This window comes from Anser cygnoides, chromosome 10 (genome assembly GCF_040182565.1).
Source record: "Anser cygnoides isolate HZ-2024a breed goose chromosome 10, Taihu_goose_T2T_genome, whole genome shotgun sequence".
NCBI classification, from domain to species: Eukaryota; Metazoa; Chordata; class Aves; order Anseriformes; family Anatidae; genus Anser; species Anser cygnoides.
In genome coordinates, this window is record NC_089882.1 from 4,908,821 (window position 1) to 4,932,824 (window position 24,004).

Genomic DNA, 24,004 nt, shown 5'->3' on the forward strand with positions numbered 1-24,004 from the left:
AATAGATCTGAAAAAGATTCTATGTATAGTTACTCGAATTTCAAAGTAAGCTCACTCTGCAATGGAGATTGCATCTCCATTAATGTTTGCTTTTCATGAAGTTTCAAATGAAAGAAAATTCAATTGGGCAAAGTGCACTCCCTACTCATGGAGAGGTGTGATTAAAGAAAGGAAAGAGAAAGAGTTTGGCTTTCATTTCTATTTATTTTTAGAATTTGTGAGGTGCACAGGTTCTATGGTATTGAGAAAACACAAAAGACTGGTTGAACATTTTATAACTCACATAGCTGTTAAGGAAAAAAATCCTCATAGAAAAAAAAATGAGAAGTAAGACAGCTTAAAAATCCTCATTAAAATCAACCTATCTAGACCTCTAAAACCATTTTGACTTCAATTAGTCTGCTTTTCTATGTCAAATGCACATTAATGGCCCGATCCTATTCCCATGGCAGTCAGTGGAAACATTGGTCCTTGCCTGAATAGAACTGAACAGGAGTTCAAGAGTCAAGCTAGAGATCACTAAAGAATGGATAAAAGCTGAGCCTCAAGCTCAGGTTTTCAGAAATTGTTCAAACTAAGAAGATAATTAGAAAAGTTGATTTTTTAAAATATAAAAATATACGAAATATATAGATCAAGTAGATTTACAGAGACATTGTTGCTGTTCTTTGTCTAGTGAATTATTAAATACAAAGATGAGGGGAGGAGAATATCCTTTGTGCTATGATAAATAGTATCAGCTTGAAAGTAATTGGTTGTATTTTTCTCAACTATAAAAGCATTGCTAAAGCCTAGTAATTGTACATATATATAGTGTGGATTAACTTCAGCTAAAATGGAAATTTTGTACAATATGGTAGATGGGAAACAGCAGAGGACAGGTATCTAGAAAACCCCAAACCTTGCTAGTCTTAGTCCTTTTACTCCTGTTAGGAACTGCAAGGTTTCTCTAATCAATTAACCTAGAAATAAGCTGTCTTAAAAATACCTCTTTTAATAATTTTGTTCACTGTACTATTTTTGAAATGGCAATTATATTGCAAATGTTTCAGTAGGAGTGTTTATATATAGCCACATGAACTTGTGATGTTCTATGACAAAACCATTTTCTTTACTTTCATAAACAATTCTTCTGAAACACGTCTAATGTGTGTGGCAAAACTTGGGACTAAATTCAGTATTTGCTACTTGAAATTAGATTGGGACAAGCACAATGAATCATGTTAAAAAAAAAAAAAAAAGTTGTCACCATTGTGACATGGCACTAGGAAAAGCATGGCACGACTCACAATTCATAAATCTTCCATGTCTACAAAAAAGCAGTGGAAAGTCCAAAATAGATTCTTAACGTGATTTTTTAATCATGCTTTGCCTAGACAGCTAATGGTCAGCTTTTATACTTTGAGGCTATCCTTGCAATGTGGATGAAGCTGGTTCTACTTTCTAATTGGGGAACAAAACCTGTCAAGCTCATGCAATAGCACCTAATAGCCAAATATATCAAATACTACTTTGAAAACGACTGAACTTATAGTTCCTATGGAGTGACCTATTTCAATAGCAGAATATACATTGTTAGAGAATTTTGCTGAAGCATTATGGGTAATAGACTGAACTCAGAAAATTCCCTGACTTCTGGGATAACAGCAGGGGATATTTATTGATGTGTTTTGAAGTTATTGCAGCTTTTTGGCTTAGCCAGAGTGGAATTTGTAATCTTACATACTACTGGGGCAAGAGCCCACTGTGTTACCCCAGCAAAGGGCAGGACTCTGACTGCCAAGTTTGATTCCTGCTTTCCTCACAAGCATGCTGCATATACTTTTTAAAAATATATATATTTTTAAAAAAATTTATTTTTATTATTATTTCTTTTTTTCTGGCACAAATAACTTTTTCTCTGTGAAAATGTTGTCACATGAGCAGATATTGGAAATGTGTAATTGAAGGTTGATCTCACTTTAGTCTCCACTCTGCTCGAGCCTTTCCTGGACTCCTTTATGGGTAGGAAGACTCAGGATAAAGTCCCAGAATAGCCTGATTCAGTTGGGCAGGAAAGTTTTAGAAGAACTGGGCAGAAAACCAGATTCTTTTGCAGGGGAATATGGGCTTACCAATTAAAAATTAATAAGGAAAAGCAACAGGGAAAAAATAATGGCAAGAGAAAAAAAAAAAAAAAAAAAAAAAAAAGATGTTTCCAAACCTTCTAAGTCTTCAGCTCTTTATTTTTTATTTATTTATTTTTTTTTTCAGGCACATCTACAATCCTCCCATTGCCTCCTAAAGACAGCTTTCCTGACCTGTAAAAGTTAGCTAGCTGACCTTTTTTGTCCTGAATTTATCTTTATAGGAGTCTCCTTTCAGGCTTTCAAATTAATAACAGCACAATTCTTGTACCTAACCTGAGTGAAGTGTCTGCTATTTGGTGTATTTCCATGCTGTTCATCTTCAAATATCTGGCCTGGTAGTTTCCACTCTCCCTTGAGAGATTTAAACCACTCAGTCACATACTGGGAACTGAGTTATCATTTTTAAGGCTATATTGTAAGACCTAGGCACTTGCTGGCCTAATTATATGTTAGATAAAAACACAGAAGATATACATCAGTTGTCCTGTAAAATCAGATATCTAAAACAACCCTATAAAAGCTGATAAACCAAAGGGAAAACAAAAAAAAAAGCCAGATAGCAAGTAAGAACAAAACAGACCTACATTAATGTGTGTCTTTTGCAAAGTCTAACAAATGATGAGAATAAGGAGAGAGTTTTTGACTTCTCTGAACTTGTTCCCTTAAAACTGAGACAAACTTTATTCTAAGTTTGTAACAGATGGGTCATTCCTAAAATTTTTAAACATTGCAAAAATTTAAATCACCTTGAATCTACATTTCTGGTTTTATATTATATAATTTTCTTCTCTTCCCGTTACCATCTTTATGCTATCATTACCATCTTTATGCTATATTTATTATATATATATATATATTTATTACCATCTTTATGCTATATTAGGCTGAAAATATCAAGATCTGCTAATTATTGTCTGAAAGTGTTTGATGAGTTATTTTGAGTTATTTTGATTACTTCAATTTTATAGCATTTAGTTTTCAAATGTACACAGGTCTCTCAATCAATAGCTGTATCATTTATAGAAAAAATATTGCCATTTCAGGATCAGAAGAAAATGACAAAGCATGGATTATGAATCCCTCTGCGGCCCAGGCTCCTTGGAAATACTGCTGAATGCTGTATCAGGAGCACTTCTCATAGCCATAGTACAGAAATATCTCCAAGGAGATCAGGCCAGGTTGTGGATGAAGGAACACAGTTTTCTAGCTTTATGAAACAAACAAACAACCAAACAACAACAACAACAACAAAACAAAACAACAACAACAAGAAAACCCACATGCCTATCCCGAACCGGCAGCCCACTGAATCTACAAACACGGCTCCATTGTTCTTCCATTCACTTCTTGCCTGGCTTAAAAATAATAAGAAATAGAATTGTCTAGAGAAGTAGTGTGGGATAAATCAAAGTTGATGGAGCTACTGCTAACTGAACACTGCAGGGTTATCTGGGAGATGGGCTGCCAAGGGCTGAGTGCCACCCAGGGTTATGAAAGACTGACTGAAGATCTGATTCAACATGTAAGTAAATGGAAGGAGATCCACCTGACTTACATGGGTATTGAATGAGATCCCATGAAAAGAAAGTCTCAGTGAACATATTTTAATGTCTTGCAAAAGTCTTGTGTTCAAAGAGAGAGCAGACCTGATCTCTCTCTTTGAAGAGAGCAAGGTTTGAGTCATCTATATTACAAAAATATCCAAATGAAGATACGCAATGCAGTTTGCCTGGCAGACTAAACACAGCTATAAAAAAGCCTCAGTACTTCAATAAATGCCATGCCCCAAACCACGTTACTGTGTTTGGAATATGGTTTTCTTTATGAATCCTCACTGAAGCTCTATAAATGGGCATAAACTTCCCTCTGACTTTCCCGCAGCCCTGTTCTTACCTGCAGCCCACGATAAGCAGCTGGCACCAGGCTTTACTCAACAGATGGCTGGCACAGGGGCTTATGCGCATTTACTTGTCTCTGGCACTAGTCAGGGATGGGATAAAAAAATTCTCCACAGTTGTTGGATGAAAAAATACAGTCTGGTCCATCCGAGTGGAATCATTACTTTGTATGAGTGTGGTTTTGAACTTGGTACCTTTTCAAAGGTTGGGTGAATCTCTTGGGGATCTCTGAAAAGAGATCAAGAAATTATCTGATATGTTTTCCGTATCGTTGTTATTAGGATTAATAACGGTGATGTTGGTCATGCTTTTAACCGTTAAGGATTCCTCTGGCTCTTGCTTCAGTCAGCAGTTAAGAGAGCTGAAAGCACGTTTCAGGGAGAAGGTTTTCCCTGACACACGTTTTCTTAGGAACGCTCTATCTCCATTAATAGAGAGAGATCAGGTTTTAATCATCCTAACCATTTGGTAGGAGAAACAAGAAGGGGTAGTGGAGTAGCAGGCTTGATTTTAGCAAGTGCCTGTCTAACCGGTGCCTCATTAGACTCTAGTATTTGGATGTGAGGCTATTTCAGAAAGCAACATCCCATCTGTGGTCTATGCACATTTTATATGTGCCCTAAATAATATGAAAAAGAGAGGAATCTTCAGGAATGAGCTCGTGGGAGAGTGAGGAAAACACAGGACTTTTATTAAGCTTCAGAAGAATGAAAAGGGAGGGAAAAAGTGGAATTCAACTAGATCTGATCTTGCGCTCTGTGATGTTCACCATTTTTACAGACTGCTTGTGTACATCCATGCAGGATGGCTGAGAAACTGGTAACTCTGTGGGAATTGTGTGTTCCCAGTAGGTAAAATAAATTTTAGTCTCTCTGGAGTAGAGAGATCACCCCCAAATCAGTGCTAACTTCAACTATTTGCCTAATTAAAGGGTCAGGAGAAGTTCCAAATTTTGATTTTACCCATGCCATGCTGCCATGCAGATGTGTCTGTGAAGCATACAGAAAGTCTTGGCTGGCAGGCTGAAAGAAGAGGTCTTCCTTGTTTTCGTTTTTCTTCTCATTTTCATTCGTCTTCTCATTTTCAGCATGTACTTCATCAAATGCTGTAAATCTGATGATTTTTCTTTTGCCTACTCAGTATACGTATCTGTTGTTATCTACTCCCAGAGCATTCATTACCCTTAGAAACCTTGACAGCAAAACACTCTCATTCATGCCAGGCTGGATTTCTGGTAAAGGTTTCACATAAAAAATAAAATAAAATAAAAAAATCAACAATTTTTATCTCAGTGTAGAGCTTCTGCAACATGCCTAGGGGGTGTTAAACCTGCAGTGCTGTTAGGAAGATCTGGGCCTCACCCTGGTCTGCCTTTGGGCTGGCCACAGACTGACTTCACCAGCAGCCAGGTGATGTGGCCAAGCAGATTTAGGTCTGTATAGTGCCTAAAAGCAGAACTTTCAGCCTTCTATAATGGGAACATATGAACTGGAAACCTTGAAAAAAATGACAAAGTATGTAATCTCTACATCTAGCTTGTTTTCAGACATAAAGTACATCTAGAAGCCATACTCAAGGAACTGAATTAAAAAGGAATAATAAATGTAGCCATTTAATTGGGACGCAAAAAACTACAGATCAGTAGAGCAACACAAATGCAGTGGATAGAGGTCAGGGCAGCATCTGCTTTCCTGATCTTGCATGTATGCAGAGGCAGGTATAGCAGTTTGTTACCCTGGAGCTGTTCAAGCATACACTATGCGCATTTCCAATAAACGGAGACCTTCTGCTTGAGCTTATGTTGCTTTCTTCCTGCTGCTGTTCTGGGATTTATCTGGAGTTCACAGACTGGGTAAGGTGTCCACTAATCTTATGGCAGCAGACTGAGAATATTTCAGCAGCGAAGCTGGCAGAGGGGAAGCCATCCATAACCAGGCACAGCCCGTGCAGAAGAATGAGCCCCCTGGATGTGGGAGGATTTTTCTGAATGCACAGGTGAAAGCAGATTTATTTTCACCTAAAAATTTTGGGGAGCAAATTTTTGTCTCACTTTGAATGTGGATCCTGTTAGGAATTAAGCATAAACACAAACTTAAGTTTCCAGCTTGCTCTTGCTGCTAATACTCTTATCCTGTTAAAGGAAGGGATTTTGTGTGTGAATCACATTACTACATCCTTGATATCTGTGAGAAAACCCATGCACTGGGAAAAATAAAAATAAAAAAAGAAAACAACAACAACAACAACCACCACCAAACCCTCTGCATATAGAATAAACCTCTAAGAGAAGTCACCAGAGAAGGAGAAAATGCTTTCTCAGAAAAACCTGGGGAAGGCAGGCTGAAATGAGAGTTGTGTCGAGTGCTATGGAGTGTCATTTAGTGCTGCTGAGGATATACTGCCTGCTTTGTAGGATGCACTGAAGTAAAACACGGAGAAGCAGATTCCTGATGAGGCACACAGTGTGCTGTGCTGCCGATCAATTCACCTCTACACTGTCTTTTACTCCCAGTCCTTATCTATCTATGGTCTTAGGCACTTGTGTCTAGACACAAACTTTTTAGGTCAAAGATAACAGTTTCCTGTAGCTGTTTTGGGCTTGCAGGGCTGCTGGATTTGCTAGCCCTTCATCTGCCAATGTCCCTGCAAGAAGGTATTGCAATACAAAGTTGGAGTACGGAGCCAAAGGGCCATGGGAGAGGACTGAGGACCAACAGCATAGGAAAAGTCGTGGCTTTGCCATTGAGCTGGATGTTCCTTGTGGGTGCAGGAGAAGGGGAGCACTTTCCATTGCTTGGGTTTTGGCAAGGGACTTCTCAGATGTTCCTGAACTATCTCCAGAAAGATGTTCAGTACCTTTAAAACATCGCCAGCACAAAGCAATTGAGAGCAAAAGTTCAAAGTCTTGGCTCACCAGCACATGCTGGGGGATGCACCCGTCTGCAGGGGCTCAGGAGTCCTCAAGAGAGCCTTGAAACCCCAGGGGGGCAAATCCTGAAGCCTCAGCCCATGTGTGCACAGAAAGAGAAACCTAGGTTTCAGAGGAATGGGCAGAAGGGAGTTTTGTCAGCAAAACCAATGCACCTCCTGATGAGGAATGTGAGGACGAGGTTTGTGCAGTCACCCAGGGCTCCCTAAGTGTGGTGGTTAAATACGCTGCTGAGAACAGCAGAAACCAGGTGTGCTGAAATAATCCCCCCTTCTGCATCCCGGTTGCCTACAGTTCAGCATTCGTTGTAGGCCAGTCTATATTTAGCAATGGTAAATCAGACATAATGTAATTAACCCAGAATGTTCTTTATTTTTCTATTGGAAATGGCAATAACAGTAAATTATCGCAAATAATTATGGACTGCTTACAGAATTTCCATAGACAAGACAATGCACTTCTTTATGATAAGATTTTATAACCATACAGCCTTTATAGCTGTAGAGGTAAATTACTTTTCCTGTGGTTTCAACATAATGGGCTGTGCAGATAAAGTATTTTTGTGAAAACATGAATGCTTCCAGATGTTTCACATATTTTCTCTCATTGATTTAAACTTAATCTTCACATGATTGTGCACAGGGAGCTCCTGCAAGGTAAGTATAAAAGGCACGAATGCACAGGGGTGGGAATTTGGAACAAGAGAATGTAGAATTTTATACCAGTTCTAAATGCAAATGATGATTTGATTGACTTTATCTAGCCAGGAATGTTGCTGGGTTTGAAACTTTGTGTTATTTCTGATATCGTGCCAGGAGAATTATAATCTATAAAAAACAATAAGCTAATAAGAATTGTGCCAGTTTCGATATGTGTACTCTAAATTAAGCCTGAGGGCACTTGATGTCCAATTTTAAGATTGGCCTAGAATTTAAAATTTACTAAGTAATTATTAAGATATTTGTTGGGAAATAATCCAAAAATTTAATCCAAAACCAATTTTCAAATAATAGAGACATGAGGACTCTCTCAGGGCCCAAATACATGTATTTGGTATATACGTGCACTTGTGTTAATAGATAAATAACCTTCCTCTATTACACAAACTTACCACAGTCTGTGGATACCTGAGTTTAGGATTAGAGGAAAGCAATTAATAGGATGGTATTTTTGTCCTTTTTTGATTTCTAGAAATGTGAGCAATAAATCATAATGCCAGAGCATCTTGCTTTGGAAGAAGGCATTTTAAGGGAATAATACCAGCACCAAGCCAATGGCTGAATTCAAGCTGCAAGAGCATGGCATGGAAATACTTTTCAGACCAGATAGCTGCATTTTGGCAGCTGCAAGAGGTGAACCACTACCAAAGAAAGTTATTTTCTGAGATAATTTCAGTCTGCTTAGGACAAGAATATTCACAATTTATAAGCCTGATACTGTACAGTGCTTTACTGTGGGTATTTTATTACTGTATCATGAATATTTTTTTCCTTAGTTTATTTTGATTGAGGAAAAATATTCTTTTGAGATATCCTTGCTCATGCACGTGGGTTAGTAGCTTGGTACCAGAAACCATTTAGTCACAGGCTTACCTTCAAGCACACACTTAAATCCTATTGAAATCAGAGAGCTTTAGAAGTGCGATTAAAGCTAAGTATATGTGTAATGCTTTGCTGAGAAGGGGCCATGAGCTTCGGAAAGTGTTTAATGTTACATATAACTTGAACCAGACAATCAAATTTTATGTTGGCATTTTAAGTCTATTTTAATGTACATTCCCCATCCATGTTAAATGGATTATCCACAACAGTCTTATAAATACGTGTAGCAAGAATAAAGCAAAGTTTTCAATGAAAACTCTGAGCCAATCATGATTTCTGATAGTAATTGAATTTCTGCATATTTGGTCCTAATTCTCATTTAAAAAAAAAAAAAAATCAAAAGGATGTCATTCCACTAAATTGCTGAAGGAAAACATTGCAATGTGATTTGAAAGTTCATTATAAGCTTTGCAAATAATTTAAAATGAAATGTAAATTAACCCGTGATAGAAAAACGGTCTTTAGTGACTTTACTTGAAATCCTCCAGCCCTAACTAAAGCTGGCAGCAACGTTTCGGGGAGCTGGGCTGCGCACTGACATCTCCGTGCCCCGCACTGCCAAACCGAGCTCCCGGTAGGGCCCAGCAGTTCCTCCCCCGAAGGCGCTCAGTTCAGTTCTCATCCTGCTCCCACCAGCAGCGCCACAACAGGACTGCTCACTTCAGCAGTTTTCAGATGTGACCACAGAAGCTGACCGGCTAATTTAGGGGAACCTGCAAGAAGGGGCTTTACTTCTAAATCGGTTTTCAGAGAGGTTTGTGATGATTCTTGCAATCATTTTCACGAGAAGGCTTTGATAACTCCAGGCGGCAGTTTCTGATGAGGATGCCAATGTGATAATTCTGCCTTAAAATAGTGCAAACTACTTTTGAAGCTTCATGTTTTGAAGGGGTTATTGAGAACAAATAGCAGTGCAAGAGGAAAACGTTGCTGTGCAGAGGTCTGACTTGCTGATCTTCCAGCCATCGGTTAGCCACGAGCCAAGAGAATATTGGCAAACATTGTTAAGTACAAAATAAAGTAATAATCTTCATAAGAATGTCCATACACTTGTAAACCTGTAGGGCCTTAAAAACCACAAAGTGGCTGTGAATATTAGGCTCCTGGGTTAATAGCTGGAAATCAAATGCATTAGGAAGTCCAGCCGGAAGACGCTGATAAGAAATATTCTTTGTTCCTTTGGAAATAGCAATACTTAAGATAAAAGTGGAGTACATTTTAGAGCAGCGATGAATCTAACTTCCAAATAAAACATGAAGCGAATATTGAAAAGAACAGCAGGGAAAGCATTTTTGATTTTCCTCCTGAGTTCAATATATGAACTTTAAAAATTATTTTTTGTTTGTGTTGATAGCTCTGTTGTAGAATAAAAACTCAGGTTTTCCAGGGTTTGTATACCCTGCATTGTTCTTTTGTATCTTTTTTTTTTTTTTTCCTAATCAATGCTCTCTGTTTCTCTGTTAGTGACATAAACCAAAGAATATCTGACATTCCTATGTACGTGCTGCTGGGGAGCTGAGCCAAACCCTGCACTCCCCATTACCTAATCCCATAGTGACTTTTAATTTCAGATTGTACAGAATATGCCATACCAAATTATTCAGCAAGTAGCTGAGCAGTCCCTGTGGTGTACAGGAACTTATTTCCTTACTACGTGTATGTAGAGATGGCGCAGTAGGAAATGGAGGCGTGCAGTCACTGCGTGCCCAGCAGGGCAGCAGGAGAGGGCTGGGGACAGCACCCAGGAGCTCCGTGCAGGGACCCCGGCATGGGGACAAACTGAGACCCTGCCCATGTGGGTGTAACGCCACTGTGCCATGGTCTGTACAACCCTAGCAAGACATACTACACATATATCAAGCATGACCAAAACACCGTGGAGGAATTTGAAGAAAATTCACTATTTCTTCCTGCTTTCCAAAAGACCGGGTACTTGCAGTCCCAGTCTTTGCATTATTTCTTTCATTCATAAAACTAATTCACAACGATTTCTTTTCCCACCTGTCTTCAGTCCTCTAACTGCTTCCTTTACCTGTGCAGCCACTTTGTTTCACTTCACAAGGAGGATTTTAGGCATCGCAAGGTGCTCAGAATACACGGCGTGGGAGCTAACCTATCTGTCTTCTTTGTGTTCATCACATCGGGATATTAGTAGGATTCCTGAGGTATTTAAAAGAGGCACTGAAACCTCATTTGCTCACAAACTGCATCAGGTTTTCAGTGCTCACTCTGCTGAACACTGCACATCTCATTTTCAGTGAAAGATAAGTAAATGGCTCTTTTTGACGGAGCGGTAGGTGAAGAACACTGCATGTCTCACTGCCTGGTGAATTCCTACAGCTTCATGGGGTTTCCATGTAGCTGTTCTGAAAATGCCCTTCAGAAGTTAGGCTGTAGTTAGCGCATACATAGGCGTCAATAAATAACAACATCTTGATTCTGTAAGTCCTGCACATTCAGTATTTTGGAGAAATAAGAACAGGAAAAGACGGAGAGGAAAGAACATGCAGAAATGACAGTTTTTTTTGTCGTTCCCCAGCCCTCACCTGCTCAGGTTTTAAAAATCATTCTGTAGGAACCAACAGATAACCACAGCTATGTGAATCTGTAGCAGTGAACATTTCAGTTCCCTTCAGTCTCACAACCAGACATGGGTGGGACAGGGTAGGGTCCTTCATCCAAAAGAAAATTTGCTTTCTTGTGTACAGAGTGACAGGCAGGGGTTTCAAGTGCCATTGCCAACTCAGGGAGGACACCACTATATTGGTCAACTACTAATAACAGTGCCTTTTTATAGAGAGCATGATACGTGAAGCAATAAAACCTACCTTTATTTCAGTCATTATATTTTCGATATTTTTGTTGAGAGATTTCAAAACCATTCTCTTTCCAGAGTGGATCTCAGAAATTAGAAATAAATTCTGATTCAGCATATCATGATGTAAATGTCACAATGAAACATGACGTCATTTAAAGACTGGTACTGTGGTCTTTGGTATTGTGGATAATCTTATTATGTTAGAAATGTGAAATGTGAGTCATCTGAGGCCTATGAAAGCTGAGAAAATATTTAAAAATAGTGTCTTCATTATTTTGCTCTTTAAAACATCTGGCCTTTAACAGGAAAAGCTGTTGATAGCTTCAATTAAAATAGAATTTAATGGTATCAGTAAAATAATTTAGAAGACGTGACTGATTTCTTGACAGTGACTTATTGCTTTTCTCACTGTGGCAACACTGTAATGATATCTGCCACAGAGGTAGAACTGGACAGTTACTGGTTCCTCAATATTAGCTATTTTCTTTTTTCTTTCTTTCTCCTTTTAGTCATTTATTCTAACAGTTGGACTTGATCTTTGAAGTCTTTTGCAACCTAATTGAGTCTATGATACTATTTTACTCCTTTTTTTTTTTTTTTTTTTAACTTTTTGTCTTTTTTTCAAGTTGGTTAAGAATTGCTGTCTTCAAAAAATGAACAAAATTATCTCTAATGAGTGGTGTAAAACTGAGGACACAGAGAAAGTGAGTGTTGCTTGTTCAAGCCAGGGGATTTTATAAGTTCTTTCTTTCTCGGCTTCATGGAAGGAGGAAAACACACCTCTTTCAAGCTTGGCTGGATTTGAAATTATCTATTGTCATGCTTCCTCTAGCTCAGCATCCTCATGGGCTGTTCGTAGTAACATCTTCATTTTAGGATTATATAGTCTATTTAATGCATATGCAGCAGACTTCTAATTGCCTTTGTTGCTGCAGTCCTCGGTCATCAAATTTCTCGCTCAAAGGCTGGCACACGCTCCTGGAAAAATGCTTTTTCCATGGTAGGTTCACAAATGGAGCAGGCATGAGGAGCTGCCAGAGGGTGTGGGAGGAGGGGGAGAAAGCTGGGGCATCTCCGGTGGAGCTGGTGGATGGGAGAACACAGCTTAATCCCTGCTCTACACGTAAACAGTTATCAGAAGGAAAAAAAAACAACAAAAAAAAAAAAAAAAAAAAAAAACAGGAGATGTCTGCCAGGCCTGAAGGACTGCTGCATCCACAGGCAGAAGTAGGTCAGATATGAAGGGGGTTTTGATTTCAAGCATTTATGAATCACGAATGCAGCTGTTGAAGAAGTAAAGTTACTAAAGTGAGAAGTTTCTTGGCTAAGATGATGTTCCTTTCTTTTTCCTGATGTATTATTTCTGGTGGGATCAAACTGGAAGTGCAGAAACCCTCCGCTGAGGTGTGGTTTTGAAAGCTCAGATACACGTAACACAGGCAATTCCCCTGCTTCATTTCAAACTGTTGACCTAGCTTCCCTAAAGCAAGCCCTACTCCCACTTACATCACGCACTGTAAGAGCATCATTCAGCTTACATCAGTTCCACAGCCTGACCAAGCAAGTGCTGTAGCAGAAGGGTGGTATTACAGCAGTCCGTACAGGTTTGATTATTTAACTTTAATAAAAGCAGCTGTGAAAAAAAAAAAAAAAAAAAGCTTAATTCAAACACAGGAAAAGAATCACAGCCTTGTTTTCTTTCTTTAACCAGCAAAGAAGAGTCACTACAACCTTTCCTTAATATAATCCTATTAAAATATATGTGGTCACCATTCTCCCCATAATGCAACTCCTGGCTGGTAACTATCTAAGATCCCTGTATTCCTTATTTTTACTTTTTTTTTTTTCTTTTTTTTTCAAAGTAAAAAATCTCATCAACATCAAGAAAGAGTCCTGCGAGACTGGACTATTGGGCTAAGGTGCGAAATCTGTATGTTGGAAATGTCTGCACCAGATGCAGCGTGTCAGGCTCGCTTCTAGCTGCACGACTTTTGGCCAAAAAGTAGCCAGAAGGTGATCAGGTGAGCACAAAAAAGCCTTTCTGGGACAGTAATCACATGCACGTACTCATCACAGGAAATACACAAGGAAATTGCACTTACCGAGGAACTGGTTAACAGAACAACTGGAGCCTGTCAGCCCCTCTGATCCACAGGGATGCTCACCTGCTGCCTCTCCAGCGGTTCTGGCTTTCATATCGCAAGCTTTTATGTGAATTGTGGGACCTAAAAGATGGTTACTTATCACCTGTGCTCCTCCCTGAAGAAGAGTAATATCAACCATACGCGCCGAGCGGCAGAAGGTCACAGCTGTAACGCTGAGCAGCCGTGTTTCAACAATAGCTGAAATGTGTCTCTCCTGTTACCCTTTCTCCCCAGAGGTGCTGTTTCTAGTTTTTGCCAAACCGTATAAATCAACGACTACCACATTACTGCATCAGCATTATTCAGCGTTCTTACACTAGCAAGAGGTGCCTTCTCTAAGAATAACCTCCTGTTAGAAAGGACTCCTTTTTCTCATCAGTATCAATGCCACCAAAGCCTAATTTTTTGCCACCGTCTTTTAAGACAAGATTTTAAAAAACATTTTCCCACTGAGTTTTAGCATACCCACCAGAATCAGCTTTATGATGAATTAAGCTTGCTGCAGTGAGGTATATGCAATTGTTACCATACATATTTTGCTAATATTGTGCCTATTTTTAGCTCATGACCTATATTTAACAAATATATGCAATGTGACACATGCCATCAGAAATTAGAGTTGTCATTATGAAAATATAAAGAACGTGACACACACCATTAACACGTGTCAAAAATCATTAGACTCCTTCTCCATTAAAGCCACCCAAGCACTTATAAAACGAGGAAGCCTGGTCTCCTTATAAACACTTAGTTTAGCTGGTACACCTTTTATTTTGTCTTATAAAGGCTCTGGGCTACATTCTGTGTCATTATTCTGTACTCTTTGTTTGCCCACATTACATCCAGTCTTTCCCGTAATATACGGCCAGAAATGTGACAGCACAGAAGCTGCTCTCTGGTAGCACTTGGCACGTGCTGATTGCAGTTCTGTAGATTAAAATGCAAAGCAAGTCGATAATCTAATGCAAAATATCTTTCAGACCTCAAACAGAAGCAGAAAATACACCAGACCTGTTTTCCCTCTCCATCTTTCAAGAAATCTTGAACTTTGCTCTTCTTCCCCATAAAAGCAGGTGATCCATTCCTCTCTTTCTCCGTTCTCAGTAAAAAGTAAATAATTAATTCCTAGAAGTGTTAAAGGGGCTATATCTACAGCATGTGTTAATACTGCCAGTGCTATCAGAGTCATCTTCACTTAAGAGGCTCTTTGTTGCTGGGAAAAAGTGAATGAAAACCATTTTCAAGCCAAAATAGCTTGTCTGGAGGGGCTGTGTTAACAACATAGTTTTTTAAAAATTCACCTTTGCAATTACTCAAGAGTTTATCAATATGTATACAGTTATTAAGGCAATAAAAATATACTTATATATATGGGTACATACATGCTTTTTACTTTGAATATAGCCTCTTTTTAAAACCAAATGTACCCATGATAATCCTTGTCTGGCCCTGTCCTCTCCCACATTTCACTTTTGAAACTTCTTCTTTGAGGTTGGGAGATTATGAAAGCTATTTTTGCTCTTTCCAAATTGAGGGGCGAAAACAACAGATTGCAAAGAGAGGTCAAAGCTTTTAGGGCTGCTGCAGAATATTCTCCCCTGCTCAGTCAGTACGGCTGGAGGTGGGGGTCGCAGGGTAGCCCCCAGGGCAGGCTGGCACCAGTGGGCTGGAGGAAGAGGAGAAAGGTGGGCAGCAAACGTGGCCCTTTTTGTAGAAAGTGGTGGAAATAGCGACATCTGGCCAGTCTAACTACCCGGTGAGTGGGTAGGTAAATTTTAAAAGCTTTGTCAATGTCAATTTGATTTCTGCCTTCTCTGCTGCACAGTCCAGGGTGTCTCAGGAGCCATACTCAAGAACCTCCGGTCCCGAAATCTCATGCTCTACTTGTCCCTGGTGCTCGCTGGCCTTTGATTCATCAGCGCAGACAGACGATTTCAGTCCGCCCCTCCCCTCTGCATCCCGTGCTGAGGATTCTGCTTTTGGGTGCACGCAAAAAAAAAAATGTCCTAGGAAGACCTAAAATGATAAATGTTTACACCACAACTTGCTTGTTAGAAAAGTCTTATTCTCTCCTGACACACTGATCTTTTTCACACTGCTTTTGTTGCCTCGTTAGCATACACAGCTGCCTGCATTATGCCATGCAGAACGTAACACACGCACGATGTGCTTGTCAGTGTGTCAGGCTTGAAAACCTATGATTAAAAATTATGTTGCTCATTAGTCATTGCAAATCAAACTGAGAACAATGCTCTCTGGCCAATTTGTAAACAAGCATCCTGTTCAACCTGTTCCGTGATTTCTCTATTTCTCTTTAAGGAAGAGAAAAAGAGACCAGCTCATAAATAAATAACTCACTAATTCTGCTAGAGACACATAACACAGGGCAGCTTCCTGGTTGGATAAATAGTCCTTAATTTCATTTGCTTCAAAATTGCCTCCTACGAATTTTGGCTTCAGATATCCCTAATGCTGATAATGATTCATAAATATTGCATGAAAGGCGCACAGTGTGCATGTGTGTGTGTGTGAGATGTATGGCTGTTCTCATGTGGACAAAGAATTACCATTACAAGCAACAAATTAGTATCCTGAGAATAATGTCAAGAACATCTCACTGACAAAAAAAAAAAAAAAAAAACAAAAAAAACCCTCAATCTGAAGACAAATGCATGTTCCTCTTCTGTCTGTAAGCATCTGAAACCTATGTGAAAAAATGTCAATATCACAAAAAAGAAATTTCCTGTAAAATTCCTGCATGTTTTTCTGTCTGTTAACGCTTCAGTTCTCTCAGGCACTGCAAGGTCTAGGAAGAGTTTTGAAATTGGTGGCATAATGCCTCCACGTGTGCATACCATGGCCACGGACGTGGCTGAGGTGCCAGACCATGCCTGGGAAAAGCACACTTTTTACACTTCCAGCAGAGCTGGAGAGAGCTGGGGATGGTGCAGTGCTGTGGCCCAGCCTGCTCTGTGCCCTCAGCCGCTCACGGGTGGAAAGAGGGCACAGAAAATGTGTGGTATTGTACATCAAATTTAAAATTGTTCTGGTTTTGTTATTACACATGTAAATGTAAAGGTCTGATCCTTTACCTAGTGTCACGGAGTCTGGTTTATACTGCATAGGTGTATTTTTGGGGACTTTTGCAATGTAATTGCAGTGGGTGATGGCCAGTGAAATTGTCGGCATTTTGGGATGGATTTTGATCCATTCTGTGTTTTGTGCAACAGGGGAATTTAAGAAAGCTTGGGAAAGAGGCCTCATGTCCCTGCTGTGGGGCTGTTTCTCGTATTGCGATTCCAGCCAGCGCTTTGGAGGCAGGGCCATGCTCCCAGGCCACCCTACAGCATTGCTTGTAGGGGGAATCGCTTTGGGCCATTCCAAACTTTTCCCTGGGGTAACTCAGCTTGCAAAGCAGCCCTTTCCCCTCAGATTTTGGTTCAGAGCACAGGAACATGAAAGCAGCCAATGTACTCCCATGTCCTGGCCCCTCTGGAGGAGGCCAGAGCAAACTCGGCAAAAATGTGCTACCAAATCCTCCAGCGCAGTTACAAGATAACGTGCTCACATCGAAAAATCCGTCCTTACCGTGGTTAATTAGAGGTCGTTTAGTACCCTGAGGCATGATATTGCTGAAACAATCCTGTTTGTTTTAGTTGTTACTGGACCCAATGAGCATGCTGTTACAATCTTGACTTAATGTTTGATTGATTTAGTGACATTAGTGTAGGTGCAGAGGGATTGCAACATGGAGGCCAGTGCAAGCTGGCATGTAGCTCTAGCCTAAAGACGAAGAAAATACTCATTTCATTTTCTGGTTGCTGATTTTGTTAGGAGCAATAAGTGCTATATGATTGATACCTTGATTCTTTTTTAGTTCATCAGGCAAACATCTCCTCTGGTTTGCCTGTTAATTTTCTGAAATGGTGTTATTTACCCAGTGGACCACAATAAAGAATCCACCGTGTATGCCCTTGCATTTTCTCCAGCAATGCATGTGTGCTTCTGCAGGAGCTCATTTCCAGCTCTGCGTGACGCTGCAGGCTGCATTCCACGGGACGAGGTAAGTGCCCCTGCCTGCATGCCCTGATTCCTCACAACAGAGCAGAAAAGAAAACATTTCTGTCAAATCTTGTTAAACAGTGCACTGTGGTGTTTTACTGGAAAACATCTCTCTCTGGTTTCAGCTGAAATGTGTATGAACTAAGTATACTAGCAGAAAATCATTTACTTTTATAGTATTAGATCACTTACTGCTCCTTTTGCATCCCTGCCTGTAGCTCCCAGGTGGGCAGAGCAGCTCTGCTCCGGCGCCCCATGTTCCTCAAGGAACCTCTCAGCGGAGACACACATCCACCTGGATGGGCACAGGGTCTGGTGAGCAGAGACAGACTTCCCACTCTGAAAGGACAAAGGTCAAATTCTTACAGATAAACCGACTGACAGTGTCACTTGCATCTTATGCTGCGCTTTTTACCTCTGCAAGAGCTCAGGTACCAGACCAGTCTGCAAGCGGGCTCATCAGAATTTCTCTGCAGTGTATTTTTAAAATACTGAAAGAAACAATCTCGGTAATGTTAGTTTTCCTATTCAAGATTTCTCATGCTGTTTCTAAACTTGCTTTTCAGACAAACAAGCATTCATCCTATTTCCATCAAATTCAGTTCAGTAAATCCTCTGCAAATCTGAAGTAGCTAAAATAACCAAAAATAAGAACTTTCCCGGCTGCTTGGAAATGTTCCTTTGATTTGTAATGTTTTCAGAAATTGCACTATTTACGTAATAAAAATGACTAATATAAGCGGCGAAAGATATTATGGAAATATATTAAGTACATATAAGTCATAATACAGTTATAGAAAATGAAAGCTGCACTACAAGTGTGAGGTTAGCTGTATGAAAGCCATTTCCGAGAGGCCCAGGGGGTAGAGCCCAAAACCTTCACAGACCGTCCATTTCATTGCTCTACTGCTCATTTCTTTAAATAAACTTTTTCCTGGTATTTAACCTGAATTTCAGGATGCAACATGGTTTCCCGTTGCCTCTTTACATGTGTCTCTCAAACTACACCTTCAAGCCTTGTTGGGACCAAACCAGTGCTCAGTGAGGTAGGAAAATTACTTCACGTCTGTGATTTTTTTTGCCTATACACCCTACTGCGTTGTTTTCCATGTTAACATCATCCTTATTTTCTTTCATTCTGATTATTTTAAGTATATTTCATCAAGGTCATCTGAAACTCAAGTTTTATCCTCCAAAGTACTGTCAGCTCTACTAAAATCACAAATTTAACACGATTTTCTGTTCGGTCACCTAGGTAAATAATCAAAATATTGGATACTTCTCCTACAAAATCCTATTTGGTTTATCTTTCACTTTTGAAAAGGAAGGAAACATGAAAACATGAATTCTTTTTTTATTTTTTTTTCTAATGAGTTTTGCAGCCTCTTCTTGGTTCATTAGGTTATGCTCTCTAAAACATAATGATTATCAAATTGCTAAACTATAGAAAAGGTCAAGAAATGGTAAAATTACAGGGAAAATGGAAGTTTACAATATTTTCCATAGCCCTGATTACTCCAAGACCTATTCCTTTGCTGAATTATCCTCTCAAAATGGTTGTTTGGGTGCTTTAAGGCAAGTCCATACATGAAATAATTTTAGGCATTAGCCCATCATTAAGGTTGGAACATTGTGAGCATGCTGCCTAAACTCTAAGGCAAAATACTCGGTTACAATCGTATAAATAGTACTGACTGTACACTAGTGATTTCAGTAATGTTAACGGTGATGCTAATTACACTAGCAAACCTGTCCTCGTGTCAGCCATGTTCATTTCCTGGTCTTGATGTGGTGAAGATTATATTTTGAAGTATGTATATAAAGACCTATTACATCTATAAATAACAGTGGATGAGATACGCGCTACGCATGCTGATAAGCTCCTCATTAAAGCAACTGTATTGATGGTAGTATTGTTTATTAAGACCCTGTAATATATAGACAGCTGGATCATATATAATTTAAACTGTTCTCACTTTACAAACCTGACAACTGAACAGATATAATTGATTCATGTATTGCAATATTCATTCCATTAGTTAGAATATATATCCAAAATTGAAGATGTCAATCAAATAAAATGAATGCATGTTTTCATAGAGCACTGTGATTCCTTTTATTAAACCAAGAAAAAAAATCAATCACTATTTTTGGATTCAGATTCAACGAGAGTGTGACTCCTTCAAGTGATGTGGCAATAAATATACATGTTTATTTTAGTCATGTTAGAAAATTACTCTGGATACTTTGATCTATTTAATGTGTAGGAAAATAAGCTATTTATGATAGCAGTGTCTATAAACACTTGAAACAAATAGTTTTGCTGACATATAGGTACAGGAGATGGCACTGATTCTCACTTACACCAATTTTACACTCCATTGGCTTCACTGAATGTTAGTCTTGATTTACACCAGCGCAGAAGAGATGGGAATGGGCCCTGTATTTTAACTGCTGTCTTTCACATGCTGATCTGCGACTCCCGAACTGCTGGATGAATAATGCGGAGGCAAATATTACAGGTTCTGTCTGCATTTTTGTGGTAATTTACTTCTGAACCTTGGGAATAAAAACAGAGATCTGTCATCAACAAAGCATTCATTTCCTCCGTTCGGAGCTCTGCCTGTGCTCACAGAGCAGATCTGCTCTGCGCCCTGTGTAAAACATGCTGTAAGGCATTTTCTTTTTCAAAAAGGATGCACAATTGCTATTTTAATAAGTGTAAAGTTGCCGGCGCCTGCTCTCAGCTGAAGGCAGGCTATGAGCCACGTGTGGCTCTGGGAGCTGCTTGCAGGTCAGAGCCCAGCAGACGTAGCGCAGCGTGGGCATCACGGCAGTGCCGAGGTGGCGTCCACAACACATCCCTTATGACAGCGGGCAAGAGACGAAGTTAAAGAAAATGGGAGGGAGGGAAATTTGCCGTGAAACTGAGAACTGAGAGCCACGGTTTGTCGGAGTCTTGCAGTGATTTTGTCTCATCTCATCTTATCGATCAGGGACATTTTCCTTTTTCCACTATACTTGTCCTGCAATAGTTGCAGTCTACGCAGTACCTAAAAAAGAGAAGAGCCTACGCAGCTTTTCCTAAAACAACAGTTTACATTACTGTGGCTCTTTGGACATTGTTTTGGAGCACTTTAGTTTTGACCACTTTCTGATATCCATTGCTGCCTTGGACATGCACACACACAGAGTGCATCACTGTGGTCCCTCCTCACACATGGGGAGATGAAGGAATGGAAATCCACACATGTGTATGCTAGAACATTACCAGAAAAAATATATTAGATTTTATAAATATGTTATTTTTATATAGAAATATCATATTATTAAATTATTATTGTTTAGAATATGTATTATGATGTTCCAGTGTATATCCTCCTTTATGGAAATAAATGGAATCTAAATTCTAAAGCTCCTCCAACTGGAGTCAAACCACAGATGTGCAGCGCAGTCCTTCTGGGAAGGAGAGGATCATCCCTGTCCCAAAAAGGTCCCTGGTCACCTCTGCTCCTGCCTAAACAAAAGCAGCAATGTGGCATCACTGCTATGCAGGAGGTCCAGGAAGGATGCTCTGCCTTTGAAGAAGGCAGAAAATAAACACATTTAGCCGAGCGTGATAAAATATACGCACAAAAGCCTACATAATATATACCTAACCACACCGCAACTTTTAAAAATTAATACTGTTTACAATTTATTTCCTAAACTTTAACCTGTGGCAATGGGCTCTGACATGAGTAAAAGTGCTCAGTATCTCAAATAATTTTTGCCTGCAAAATTTTATACTACTACTATCTGGTTCTCTGGACAACTGCATAAGGGAGTGCAAACAGTTTATCCCATGAAGCACTCCACGGGGTCAGTGGAGACTTTGGGGCCCAGGAATCAAGGGTGCAGGGTCCTGGCTTCACCATCAGCTAGGATGAAGTGATTTGAATGGTTTTAAAACTGGCGTCATCTTTTTCACATTAAAAAATGTAGTGTTAGGTGAGATAAGCAGCCTACTTATCTTTTCTGTCTGGGAAATACAGAAATGTGCAATATTTAGTTATCACTAGAGACCGAAATCTTATGCTATGATACGACTACAGAGTCTTTATGTGAAGACTAGCAGTTGTGTTACAAGAGAGAGAGACAAAACCCTCTTCATTACACCAGATTATCAGAGGCATCGATATGCTTCAGCACAGGAGCCCTTTCCGTACCGGCAGCTCAGCTCAGCCACAGGCTGTGCCTTGGCCAGGAAGAGAAGCAGAAGGGAGAGATGCTCTGCAGTCCTGCACTCCAGCCAGACCCTGAGAACATCTCATCGATCCGTTTTTCAGAGCTGAAAGATCGTCCCTTTTATGTTCCCTCAGGGAATTCAGGGCAGCAGGAGTGATGGCATTTATCAGATGTCCAAGAGGGGACATAGCTTTGGAGGGAGTCGGATAAATCCTCGGGAGGCACCAGGCACAGAAAAATGTTCTCTGCCCACAGGGCAACATGGATTTTTTTTTTTAACTGCAGAAAGTGCAGGTGGCTGGGTGGGACGTGGCCAGCCCAGCCCAGCGCTGCCAGGTGATGTCCTGCAAGCCCCGCGCAGCTGCCCACGGTGCCGCAGCCACAGGGCACTGGCAAGAGCTCCCCTTATCCCCTCCCAGCCGTGGCTTTCCTGTAAAACACAAAATCTGCAGCGCGTATATGGTAAACTGTGAACAACGCAAACAGCTCACTCATCCGTCACAGCACCATATGGCCGGATGTAAAAAATAGGTCCTAAAGATTATATTATAATGAACTGAAATGAGAGGCTTAACTATTATAAATAATTAAAACTTTATATATGCATAGTTATATATATATATGCATATGTCCACTTTTTTTTTCCTGTATGTATACAAATTCAAACCTAAATCAAGTAAGTGATTTAATCTATGTTTACAAAGCAGAAGAATACAGAGTACCCACAGGAATACTCTTCACACAGTCACAAATCCAACTGAAAAAAAGGAAAATAAAAATATTTTAGTTTAAGTGAGTCTATATTTAAAAAAGGAAAATAAAAAAAAAAAGAAAAAACTCAACTCATCACAAATGTTATCATCTGCCTGAACACACCTGGCATATAGATTTTTCTTAGAAAGCAGGAAAAGAGCTGCAAATCCATTCCCCATGCCCTGTGCTGGTAGCCAAACCCTCTGCTTTCTTTAGCTATTGTAGCTCAGAAAATCCTCCCAAAATGGGCTCTAATAAAGCACTGCCAGCTTGCTTCTCCCTAGGCAGGCTCCTTGCAGTCATCTGAATTGTTTGCTTCTAACTAGTGCTTTCTTAAGAATTCAGGAGTTGGTCTATAATAGTGCTGCTGATGAATCCCACTTGTCCTGCTCTGCCTTCTTCCCAAATGGTGTCCAGATCTACTTCACTTTGCTTCTGCAACACCACGAGAACTTTCCTGGCGTACTTCCACCAAATGCTAAACAGCAAAGAAATCAAGTCCCCAGCAGAGAATTTACCAATTTTGTCAATCCTGAGTGACATTTCTAACTATAAATCTGATATTGCTGTGCTGTAAATAGGGAAGAACAGACTTGTTAAGGCACAAGCCAATACTTCTCTGAAGGCAACCAACTCCCCACTCTTCAGCCCCATGTCAGATTCAAAGTGCAGACATGGGGCTATGACCCATGCTATGAGTGCTATGAACTCTCCTCTTCCTCTAGAAAATGAAAATAACATATATATATATATATTTAATCATATGGATGTTTATAACCCCCAGCTTTACTGGTAAAAGCTAATAGAAATGTTTATGTGTGGAACTAGACATAGTTTTGGGACATCATTTTTGGTGAAACTTGGTCAAGTTCTGCAAACATATTTAAGTTAATAATACTGATGGACCACCCATAGATAAAAAGTTACTCAGTCACAAATGTCTGTTTTATCTTGATGGGAACATTTTTTTCTTCACTGTGGGTAGATATAACTGACAGAAAGATGTAGGATAAAACACAGGAAAAACAAAACATTTTATCAGGAAAGACCATTAAGCAGTACAATTTCCATTCTAAAGCTGTGGGATCTATATCATTGGAAATTTCAAAGGACAGTTGTGATGTGGTTAATCCTATCTCTGAGTGGAATAAAATAGATGGCTTCTTGAGTCCCTTCTACCTGCATTTTCTACGGTTCTGGTGATCTCAATTTTATATCTCAACCATAAGGCTATGGCTCTTCAGAGGAACTCTTTTCCCCTCATATTTCAGAGCACCATTTCATCCCCAATAGGAACGATAAGGTTGCTGACATCTCAAGACATAAAGAATTGCTGTGGGATAGGAAATAGCCTTTTTCTTATCCATCTGTATCTAGATTGCTGGGTTTTCATCTCTAAAAAGTCCGTTTGGACCAAAATGGCTTAAGTGATAAAAATAGATA

At 39.7% G+C, this 24,004-nt stretch overlaps 1 long non-coding RNA gene across 1 annotated transcript; it reads right to left on the reverse strand.

Annotated features, from left to right (window-relative positions):
* Positions 1-15,245: 15,245 nt before the first annotated feature.
* On the reverse strand, positions 15,246-20,158 carry LOC136791655 (uncharacterized). The gene is made up of 4 exons (XR_010834018.1): positions 19,946-20,158; positions 17,997-18,072; positions 17,774-17,920; positions 15,246-15,535 (listed from the first exon to the last, which is right to left on the reverse strand). It is a non-coding gene; the product is annotated as an uncharacterized lncRNA (long non-coding RNA).
* Positions 20,159-24,004: the final 3,846 nt, after the last annotated feature.